Source organism: Canis lupus, chromosome 17 (genome assembly GCF_011100685.1).
Source record: "Canis lupus familiaris isolate Mischka breed German Shepherd chromosome 17, alternate assembly UU_Cfam_GSD_1.0, whole genome shotgun sequence".
Taxonomy (NCBI): Eukaryota; Metazoa; Chordata; class Mammalia; order Carnivora; family Canidae; genus Canis; species Canis lupus.
The window spans coordinates 13943854-13956335 of record NC_049238.1 but is presented as its reverse complement, the minus strand read 5'-3'; the positions used below and the strand labels follow the sequence as shown (position 1 = coordinate 13956335).

At 37.7% G+C, this 12482-nt stretch overlaps 1 long non-coding RNA gene across 3 annotated transcripts in view; it reads right to left on the bottom strand.

The window, feature by feature from the left end:
* LOC111090421 overlaps positions 1 to 12482 on the bottom strand; it is a 137165-nt gene that overhangs the window by 109856 nt on the left and 14827 nt on the right. The gene's annotated exons all lie outside the window — the stretch shown is intronic.

Here is a 12482-nt window from a genome sequence, read left to right as displayed (position 1 = left end):
TCTCTCTTTCTCTCCCTCTCTGTGTCTATCATGAATAAATAAATAAATAAATCTAAAAAAAATTTTGAACACCAGCTGAAAGCATACTTCTTCATCCAAAAGTCAAAAGGAAATGCAAAACTTCACCCATTTTCATATTCTTAATGTTTTATAAACTATAACCAAAGTGTTTTTGTAGAACAACAACAAAAACGAGAGCTAGAAGGAAACCTGGCAATCTGGTAGAACTAGATCACCTGACAAATGCTTAAACTGGAGCTCAAATAGGTTAAATAAGTGGCCCAAGCTAGATCTTTGTTGAGCCAGGACAAAAGTCCAGGACCATGACTCTCAGTCCGATTATATTGATAGATACTGGAGCCCAACAGCTGATTTACAATTATAACACAGTATCCTTCCAGGCTTCCTCTGCAGCTGGTCAATAGAACATATTAGTCAGGCTCTCCATCTACAATCTTTTCCTGCATCACCTCTCAGGATCATGTACAATCCCTAAAGTCCATGATTTTTCTCTCTGTTGTACAAAGGAGACATTAAGCCCAGAAATGAATGAGAACTCTCTGGAGGATATAGGCGGGAGGACTAGCTTAGCTCAAGGATGGCTCTCTGGAACAGGAGAACTGAACTGAAGAAAATCCGGGCACCCTCTCCAGCCTGGCATGTTGCTTGACATTTTCGTCAGTGAAGAATCCTTCTTTTTGACCAAAGATATCTTCAGTTTTCCTAGAATCTACTTTAGTTTAAAATAACCTCATGCCAGGAGAGCCTGGATGGCTCAGTGTTTGAGCATTTGCCTTTGGCTCAGATGGTGATCCTGGGGTCCTGGAAGTCCTGCATTTCCCTCTGCCTGTGTCTCTGCCTCCCTCTGTGTGTCTTTCATAAATAAATAAATAAATAAATAAATAAATAAATAAATAAAATATTTAAAATAAAATAAAATAACCTCATGCCAAAATGCACCTTGGGATAGGAGCTTAAAGAGACAGAGCAGAATAAGAGGTAGTGTTTATGTACATAAAGCAGTGCTGATGTACATAACGCTTTAGCATAAGGCATAATCTAAATTGGCACTAGAGTAAACCTAGTTTTCTAAGAACAAACATTCCCTTGATGATGATCTAGCCTTCCCTTGCCTCACTCACCACAAAGCATACTTCATTCCACCTCCTCAGACTGCTCCTCATTCTGCAGACAGAATCTATATAATCCTATCTCCACACTTTTGTTCATTGCATATTTTGCTAGAATGACTATTCTTTTATCCATATCAATTTACCAAAATTTACACTTCCAGTAAGATCCTTTTATTTTTTTATATTTCTCTTTTTCCATGTGTCTTTCCCAATCTCTAAATTTAACATAATCCGTTTAGTTCCTATGGGATTTTTCTTTGTGTCTCTATGCTACATTTAATGTTGCTTTTTGTTTGGTTGGCTTTGGTGGTAATAATTCCCACAGAAGAATATCTCAATTAGACTATGTAGGGCTAAATCTGATTCATCTTTCTAACTTATCAGTGGCTAGCACAGTGGTTGGCACACCATGCACACTAAAAACACATGTGCTGAGTTTAACCTAGTTAATGTCCACACTAGAATTACAGAAGATTTTGTATTATTAATTATTGATGCTAATTTTAGCATTTCTGGTGCAGTAGCAATTCCACTTGCTCCTCCTCTTCTTCCTCTTCTCCTCTTTGAATCTTTATTATGGTTGTTGTTGCCATTGTTATTTTTATCACTATTATCTTGATCAAGAACTCCAAAATATATTGCCTGTAAGACTTGTCAACATAACTGGACATACTTGGCTGCTGTATGAAGTCTATAGGTCTTGGCTCCATTTGGTACAGCATGAGATAGCATCTCCTCTCTTAAATCAACCAAGAGTCTGAGTAGCAGAGAAAGCCTCTGACCATGCTTCTTTTTGCCATGGCATATATAAATTATCCCTGACCATTAAGGCATAAAATAAAGTAACCTTAAAAAATGCAGGAAGCTATAAATTACCCTGAAAATGTTTTAATCTCTCACTATCAGCTCTTCCTTGGATCACAATCAAAGTGTATCCCATTTAAAGAAGCCCTTATGGGTTTCTTCTCCAGCAGAATGCCTTGTTTCAAATTAATGTCTGGGATGGAGGAAAAGCCATTTATGTTTTGGTGTAACATCTCAAAAGGATATATTTTATATTCTCAATTAAACTGTGAACCCCTTGAATTCATGTTGTTTCCAAGTAAAAAACTGTTGAGAAACAATGGCCATTTCACATACCAAAGTCTTATCACAAAATATTATTTTGTAAAATTGTCCAAACAACTTTCCTAATACAGCTGTTTGAACATCTGGATGACTCCATTACAAAAAAAAAAAAAAAAAAGAAACTTCTTTCCCTGTATCTCCCCATCCCTCCAACGAGGCATCTCCTACACCAAGGCCTTTATGACAAGTGATGACAGTAGACACTTTAGTTTTCCAAGTCAACATCACTAGGCTCCTCATCACTGCAATAAACCAAGGGTTGCTTGAATAGAATCCTGTTTAGAAAGTGCTATTTATAAGAATAAATAAAATGTATTTGTTCACAAAGAAAGCAAAATATTCAAACAAAATTGATAACTTATCATGTTAATTAACTATGCAATATATCTACTTGTATGTGGTATTTATAGACATTTATACATATATATGTATTTATCTATAGATTTTGATTATATCCACTTCCCAACATTCAGACTGTCAGCAGTTTCTTAATTCGTTGCAACCTATATGTGAACTCTACTGTACAATGAATGATCACATTTATATTTGGGTTCGTAAACTGTTCATAAAATATTTTTAGTGCCTTATAAAGTACTTGGCTTATGTTATTATAAAAAGCAGAAACGTAAGTGATACATCTTACTAAAATCCAGATTTTGAGATACTGCAAATATACATATTTCCACAAACTCATCAGAAGTGGACCTGGAGCATTCTAAAGAAAGCACAGAAGGTTCTAGGTCTACTTTAGTGCATATCCCCAGTACTTAGTCCAATAGTCAGCACACAGTTGGTATTCAATTAATATCTATAAGCTAAATAAACAAAGTAAAAGGTAAGTCTTATAGGAGGCAATATGGTATGATGGGAAGAACAAAATTTGAGTCCTTACTTCAATGTCTCCTGGATGCAAAATTTAAGGTCACTGCCTATGTCTCTCTGATCCAAAGCTTCTGTCACAACAGTGATTCTCAAGACATGGTTGTGAGAATTAAATGAGGACACATGAAAGTCTTCTTAAAATAATAATACTCCATCTAATCGGTGCCACCTATGTGCAAAGCAATTTCTATGATCTAACCTCTAATTATATACAAATACAAATACCAAAGTTTCCTACTTCTGCTGGTTTCAATTTTTTACATTAATAGATGCAAGTGACTCTTTCCCTAACCACATTGTAACCACTCAGTCAGAGGCAAGCACCTGGACAGAAAGTAGGTAAGCCAGGTTTTGAAGGCAAACCAAAATGTGTGTGAAAGTGCTCTGGAAATATATAAAAGTACACCCAGTGAAAGATACTATTATTAACATAATTTCATATCTGGTTCAGAGGAATTAGAACAGTCATTGAATATATTTCCTGATTCTGGAAGCCCTGTGTGATATTCAGGTTTCACTTACAGCATGTTACAAAGCATGGCAGGACAATAAAGTGGTGGTAAGAAGCCCGAATAATATGAAATCACTCTTTCCTACAGTCCTGGGAATAAAGGAGAGAAGGAAACTCAAGAACTTGAAGACTGTGCCAGAAATTCCATTTTGGAAGGAGGATGCTGTCTTCAAAGCAGCTAATGCCTCCCACTTCTCTCTGTTTTGATATACAGCCCGTCACCAACTTTGGTGAAACTATTTCTCATCCTCTACAACAACCTAAGAATCAGATCCCAACTACTTCTGGGGAAATGCCACATCTCCTAGGGCAAGTGAGAAGAGAACATTTCAATTTTATGGCAGCATGAGCAAAAATGTCATCTAAAGGAGCCTGGAGGAAAAAGAGAAGTAAAATATTATAAATGAACATTCCTTCTTCCTCAGCGGAGGGAAGAAAGAAAGAATTTAGGGCCAGATAAGGAACTCAAGCCAGAGATACTGTAGCATTTTACAGCCTGAGGTCACCAGGAGGGAGACAGGAGGAGGCCAGGACAGAGGAGTAGAGCAAGTGTTAGGCCAAGAAGTGTAGGGGAAATGTGTGGAGTTAGTCCTTGGAGGCTGCCGGGTGAGAACAGGGAAAGAGAAATGGGGAGGCAGCCAGTGAAGGTGTTTGGGGCTGCTTGAGAATATCAAATTTCTTTCTGAGAATAATGGGTCAACATGCACAGTGACAGATTCTAAATCAAGAATAAACTAAAAATATTCGGATAGCCCAGAGGGAGATTGCTACCAAGAGTCTTCTCTCTCCAGGCAAGATAGGTTAGTTATGTCAGATTGCACCACCCCTGGAATGAAATATATGTGCAAACTCAGCAGATATAAAACAAATAATATAATAATTCAAGATTTGGGAACTGATTGGAGAGCAGAAAAATGCAAATTTCAAGACTCCAAAATGGTGGGGGGATGATATGAGTGGTTGTGAAATTGCAACGTAAGAGTTGTACCATTTATTCAGGGGTTGGTGAAAATTCCCAGAAAGGAACACATGGCAAAGTTGGCTGTGATGAGTCAGGACTGTATTCACCAAACTCCATGAGTAGAAGAAGAATTCCGAAAATTCCAGTAGAAAGCATAATGAGGCTACAAACTGGGACCAGGGGACTCCATCAGACTCACATCTTTCACTAAACATTGAAGGCATTGGAAAGCTTTTGAATCTGTTTTTCTCATCTACCTGAAAAAGCTGAATTGTAGCATGACAGTTTTGCTCTCAGATTGAAGAGAATAAATATTTCTTCTCCCTCTCCAGCTCCTAGAAGTCAGGAAATTTCTCCAGTACTTTCAGCGACACATTCTAGAGTATCTTTGTTGTTTACTTTTTTTAACTTGTCAGCTTATTAAAAAAGACATTCTCTCAGACAATCCAAAGAGAAGTCTGTATCTCTTTTCCACTTCTAGTGCCTCAATCTCAAATCCCTAAACCACAGGCATGTACATAGATGGAGAACTGGAGCTGCCAGTCTGAATGCTAGTATCTTTGAGCATGTCTACCCCAGAGAAGTAGAGAAGGCCAGTTTCTATTGTGAGGACCACAAACACTAAAATAAAAATACTGATAAATTAGCATGAGTTGAGTGTAAGATGTTATTCTAATATACTACTACATTTTCCCTCACAATAATCTTTTGAGATAGACAAGTATATTCATCACCCATTTTTTACAAATGAAGAAACTGAAACACAGGGAGAATAAAAAATTTGGCCGAGGTCATATAACAAGATTAGCACTCAAGAAGATTGACTCAATGTTGTCAACCACTGTGTGATAACTTGCCAATGTCCAAGTGCCAGAAAAAAGTGCTCAGGGCTTTGGAATACAATGTACTCTGTACTACCAAAGGAAAAGTTTCACCTGATTTTGTAGGTATTTTTCTTTCAGCTCAGAAATACACATTCATCTACATTAACCCATAGCACACTGCTACAACGATTTACTTAAACATCTGTTTCTCTGCCTAGTGTATGAGCTGCTAAAGAGCAATGACTAGGGGACACCTGAGTGGCTCAGCGGTTGAGCGTTGGGCTTCCTGTGGGGAGCCTGCCTCTCCCTTTGCCTATGTCTCTGCCTCTCCCTCTGTGTCTCTCATGAATAATTAAATAAATCTTTAAAAAAAGAGAGAGAGCAATGACACAATGACATTGTGGAGCATCCTCAATGTCTAGCATATGACTAGGAATATCACTGGTAGTTTATAAATTTAGTTAAAGAAGTGAATAAATTAAAGTCAAATTATGTTTTTATTCTTTCATTATTCTTTTCATTAATTTACTATGGGCCTATTATGGACCAGATCCCATGCTAAGCACTGTGAACAACAAAACGAATTAGTCATAGTTCCTGCCTTCAATATGTTCTCAATCTAATCAGAAAACCAGATGAAAAACTGGAAAATTTAAATAGAGAGTAAAACGTTTTTTCACAGAATGAAGTATGTGGTATTACAGGAATATAAAGAAAGAACACAAACCTAGCCTGAGGCTGTCGATCAAGGCTCCCTAAAAACGGTTTTGAAATACTCTCTGGGAATTAGCTAGGCACCAGGGAAGCATGGACATGGGCCAGAGAAAATGAGGGGGCATTTGGGCACTTGCATGTGGTTGGATGTTGATGTAGTACAGATTATGAGAAGTCCATTGGGAAAAAATACTAAAAATGCAACTAGAGGTAAGATTTAAAGGGCAAAAAAAACTGTTAAACACTGAATTTCCTCCCCTAAGATCATGGGGAGTCATGGGTATGTAGCAAGCAAGCAATAGAGTAGGACTAGAAAAGATATTAGTTCCACTTCAGATGAGTCATCAGCCAGAAAGCTAGCACTGAAACATCAGGAGAAAAAGTAAGCAAAGGACCTGTCAGGAATGGAGAGTAGGTTACAGCTCAATTGTTGGATGTGAAGAAGCAGAAGGGTAGAAGGTTAGCACAGCAGTATTGGAGTCATACAGAACCACACTCAAATTTCATCTCTTTCACGGAGTCCTTGTGTGACCTTGGGCAACTTATTTAAATACTCTGTGCCTTGGTTTCTCTTTCTATACTCTGAGAATAAAACCACTAACCATGTAAGATTTATCTAAAGATTAAATGAAGTAACATGTAAAACCTCAACTAGAAAGGGAGCTGAGGATTTCCTGGCACTATGCTGACAAGCTATTGCCAAAAAGCATATACGTTATATAGGGAAACTCTTACCTTCCTCCCCATCTGAGCATTATATAGGTTATTTACTCTGCATTCAAAACTTACTTGGTCAGTGTTGTTATTGTCAGAGAACTCAGGATACAATGATAAGGGGCACTCTCTGAAGTATTTCAGAAGTAGCCTTTCTCTGTACTTTCCATGCTCTGTGCCATTGCTCATGTCACATTCAACTTCACCCCCTCCACTCCACCATTTCCTAAATCTTGTGCTGTTGAGGATTTCATCCCTATTATTACCAATACCAGCTACCCCATTCAAGTTGTTCTTTGCTTGGTGTGAAACTCCCTTCTGGGATCCATCCTGATAAACTTTGAGAACCTCAGCTGGTTAGAAAACCCATGCCCTACCTACACGTAGTTCAGGATACCAATCATCACTCACTGCTTATACCAAACTTGAGATTCTCACTTCAAGCAGCCTATTGCCAATTATGCAGATGAACTGGACAGCCATCAACCATACTAGCAAGAAAACTTCAGAACTATCAGTTCTATTAAAACACTTTTAATTAGAAGACTAATCCCAGGTCATCACTCTATTTATTTTTTAGTGTTTTTATTTTAACTGATCTAAAGATGACAAGGAACTTTAGTAGTACTACTGTTTGCTCACTCTGGGTTATGGGTTAATCTATCTCAGGACACACAATCACCTATATTTACCTTTAGGCACATGGTATGCCAATTGGTGGCCTAGCCTATGGTGGTGACCCTGGCTCAGATATCTGCAAAAAGGAAAGGCTCCACTTCTCTCAAGTCTGCCCAGGAAAGTGAACTTGACCTCCCATGGATGATGGTTGGGGAGAGAGGAGCACTTGTGCAAGGAGATGATTAGATTCCAGTCGTGACTCTTCCATCCAATTAAGTCTTAGGCATTTCCTTTAGTCAGGTCTACACCCAGCAAAGTTTGTACTCAGGATACTGACTCAGCACACAGTAAGTTCTAAAGATGCATACATATAAGAGGAGAAATCCCAGGCATCAGAGAAAACATAGTTACAAAATGCAACTTAAAATGCTAAAAAGTACTATAATAAAAGAAAGTCCAAACATTACAGAAAGACCATGGAGAGTACAAGTATAACACAGGTAAATAACTTCCTTACATAAGAAACTATTATACAAATATTATTACATGGACACTATTGTTATCCTCATTTTACAAATGAAGAAATTGAGGCTCAGAGCTTAAAACTATACCTTAACCAAGCACTGAAGGAAAGCCTAAGGTACAGATTGTTGAATCTATGCAGCCCCTCAATGGACCTTAGGAAAGCTCCAGCAATATCTCACTACACATAGTCATCTAAATCTCCAAGAGGAGCCAGAATGAACCTAGCAGATTCAGAGATAAGTTTTCTATCACATCCTCAAATGTCCCAGATGACTGTAGTCTGAGAAGGTCCTAGCATCTGACTTCAGCTCAGATCATGATCTCAGGGTCCTGACATCCAAACCTGCATGGGGCTCCACGCTAGGCATGGCATCTGCTTGTCCTTCTACTCCCTCTGCCTTTCTCCTGACTTGTGCTCTCTCTCTCTCTTTCAAATAAATAAAATCTTTTTAAAAATAAGTTGAACAATACCAAGAATGAATGGGCACACAGAATTGTGAATTATTACAACTCCCTTGTAGAGTCATTTGGCAACTCCTATGATGTTAAAGACATATATACTCAACAATTCTACTCCTAATGTATGAAATAGAACAATGATTCTCAAACTGGGATTATTGACTCATTAATAGACCATAAAATCAATGTTGTAGATAAGGAGTAACACTTTCATAAATTAGAATCACATAGCATAGTGTAACACAGTATGGCAAAGAATAGGAAATAACCAGAAATTATCAGAAAATAATCAAGGTAAGTATTATTTTATGAAATTTCAACTTCAATCATATAAATACATAGAAATACAAAACATAAAGGTTATAATGTAAAAAGCATGTCTTACTGCATTAAAAAAATGTTTAAAAAATACTACCCTAAAGAAATCCTTGCACATGTGCATAGGGAAGTATCCAAAAAAGGTCAACTACAACAGTTTTTATATACAGTAAAAAATTAAAAACAATTTCAACGTTGATCAACACAGAAAGGAATAAATAAATTTATGATACAACCATATAGTGTAATACTACACATAAGTGAAATTAAAAGCTAGAGCCAGGTAGTGAATCTCAAAAACAAATCTGAGAGAAAAATACTACTTGATTCAAATAATGTAATATAGTTCACACAGTTAAAAAAAAATTGCAAAAAAATCCTGTATCTTCTTTAGCAATATATATATAGCAAAAACATCAAGCATTCATAGAAATGACATTCATTAAAATGAAAATAATGGTTACTTTAAGAGCAAAGGAGAAAGGGATGATGGGCAGGGCATTCAGGAAGTTTCCCTTTATTTTCATTGTTCAGCTCTAAAACTGAGTGATAGATAGATAAATATCCATTATATTATTCTCCACAATTTTTGTATATTCAAAATATTTCATAATAAAAAAGATAATTCTGGTCGCCATGTAGGGAATATGTGGGGATGAAAGTAGTAAAAGCAATAGCCAACAAGAGATGTTGGCAGTGGTCTAGAAGAGAAACAATGGAGATTATTTGGGGTTCAAGAGGCAGTATGCAAGATGAGGAGAAGATATGTTGGATATTTTTTGCAGGTGGAAGGAAAAGTCTTGGTTGTGAATTAGATGGGAAAGGGAGTGGTGAGGAAAAAGATAAAAATTAAGACTTCTTCCTCATTTTCACCTGGAGTAACTGTTGGGATGGTGTTAACTGGCATAGGGAAGATAGGCAGAAACAGATTTAGAAGGAAAAATCAGAAAGTTCAGTTTGGATTTGTCCTGTTTGAACTGTCTATTCAGCATCCAGTACAAACATCAAATAACAATTGAATATAGAAATTTGAAGCCAGGACTGGAAAATACAGATTTGGAAGCTACATGCACACAAATAAGATTCTGCTCTTCAGTGTGCATCAGTCTCCTTGATGCACTAGGTTCTTCTATTTGTTGCTAGAGAACATTTCTCATACTTTGCAATTTGTTTTTCCCTTGAGTCTTATGAATAAAAATTGCTTTTTATCTTTAGTCTTCCAACTTGAAGCTTCCAAATATACTTTAAGAATTTATCTACTGACAAACCGTCTGCTTCTAACAGAGTCCAGCAGTCAACAACAACACTATGCTAAACAGCCACTACTGGGCCCTCATTCATCATCACAAACATTTATGGAGCATGAGCAAATTCTATACACAAGCACTCTGTAGGATTCCTTTGGGAATGAAATTGTCTCTTAATACCATCACTGACCTGAGGATATGAAATATAATGAAAACCAAAAGATACACACAACAATCATCCCACAACATTCAACTTCTCTTAAGTATTTTTAAGTGCCTACTATGTGTCAGGCACTACCCTAGATCTGGGGACTATTACAGTGAGCTTGACACTTAATGCTGGTTAGAATTAAAAAGCAAATGAAAATAAAGTAGTATCTCTAACAGCAAATGGAAAGCAAATAAAAGTAAGAAGTCTAATAATTAAAATAGTAGAATATCCTCCAGATCATGAGTCAGCACCCTTTCTCTGTAAAGGTTCAGATAGTAAAGATTTTAGGCTTAACAGACCATACAGTTTCTCTTCCAACTACTCAATTATGCTATTGTACCACAAAAGCATCCTAGACAACATGGAAAAAAATGGCTGTGTGCCAAAATATATTTTTATGAACACTGAGATTTAAATTTCATGTCAATTTCACACTCACAAAACACTAGTCTTTTGATATATTTTCAACTATTTAAAATGTAAAAACTATTCATCAGTCACAGACCATACAAAAATAGGAGGTAGGCTGGATTTAACCATGGGCCATTGGTTGCAAACTGTTGCTCTAGATCAACTTCGCAATTCCACCTCAGTTATAAGGGTAAGTTACATAATTTGCAGGGCCCATTGCAAAACTAAAGTGTGTGGAGATCAAACATCATTCAGAATTTCAAGACAGCTACAGCAGAGCATTAAACTCAGTGTGGGGCCCTTCTTAGTATGGAGCTCTCTGTGACTCTACACCTCACATATCCACAAAGCTGGGCTGTCATGTACTTATATCTTAATTGCATTCCTATTTTCCTGGATATTAACTGACTGTCATAGACAGTATTTTAATTATGTGCCCCTAGCATCAAGTATTTATTTGAATTCTGTATTCTAGCAATTCTAACATAGTACCCTAGCACATAGCAGGTGTTCAAACCAAAGTTAGTAGGATGAAGGCAGAAAGCAGGAATGACCAGAGTTAAAAGTTTTGTATATTTTGTTTCTTGAACCACATAGAAACAATGATATGCTACTGTCAGGGAATGTTCTAGTTCCCTTGAAAACCCACTAAGAGGTCTACAGATAGGCATTTCTGGAATTTCCATTATAAAACCAGCTTGATTTTTCCTTGCAATATTGAGTTCTCTTTCTCCAGCCTCATCTTTTCTCCCACCTGGTACCTCACTCTCCGGGAAGAAGCATCCACTTCACTTTCAAACATGCCAAGTTCTCTCAGCTATTGGAGTTTTTGAGCATTGCTTCCTCTTCCTGGAAAGATTTGCACCACCTCCACCTGGATAAGTCTCAGTTTCTTTCACAGTTTTGTCATATCTCTCCAGAAGCCTGCACTGGGTGCCCGTCCTGTGTCTCCAAGACTTTCTGTCCCTGTGTCAGAGAGCTAATGGGGAAGTTTTGAGACTTCTTTCCCTGCTCCTCCAATAGGGTTGGGCCAGCTTGTCAGAAGCAGGGATACTAGGGTATTCATCTTTGTTTCTTAAGAGCTTGGGACACAATAGGTGCTCAGTAAATGTTTGATAAATCAATGTGTGAATGAGTGTATTGAAAAGCAGTCTAGTAAATGTAGTCTGCCTAGGTCTTTCAACGACTTATTTCCTTTGGGAAATCAAAACTAAAACAGCAGCAGCCTGAAGCCCTCTTCTCAGAAAAACAACAGCTTACAAAGCTCACAAAACTCTGGCACTGTATGCCCTGCAAGGAGTGTTGCCCATTGTGGATGGGGAAGGCAGCTGTGGCCACCCAGTGGTCACTATTACAGTTCTTAGCAAAGCCTCAGCAAGTCTGAGGGGAAAGTTCTGCATTTGTCTTCCTCTTGTGTCATCACTGTTTCATTCATTAGGCAAATATTTATTAGGTCCTAGGCAGTGTTCTAGCATGGGGACATGTCAGTGAACCAAAAAAGTCCTTTTTCTCATTAAGTTCACTCTCTAGTGATGAAAATAGACAATAAACAAATAAGCACACAATAAATGTCAGTTGATAATAAGAGTTATGAAGCACAAGAAAAGCACAGTGAGGGACTTGGGGATGGGTAGGGACAGTCCAACTGAGGGTGGTCAGGGAAGGCTGCTCTGATTAGGTGAAAATTGAGCAGGAAACTGAAGTAAGGGTGGGAATGGAGTCCCTGAAGGGCAGGGGGGAAGGATGTCAGAGCCCTAGGGTAGGAAGGAATAGCAAGTGGTCAGTGAGTCTGGAGTGCAGGAGGAAGGGGACCAAGGTCAGTGACA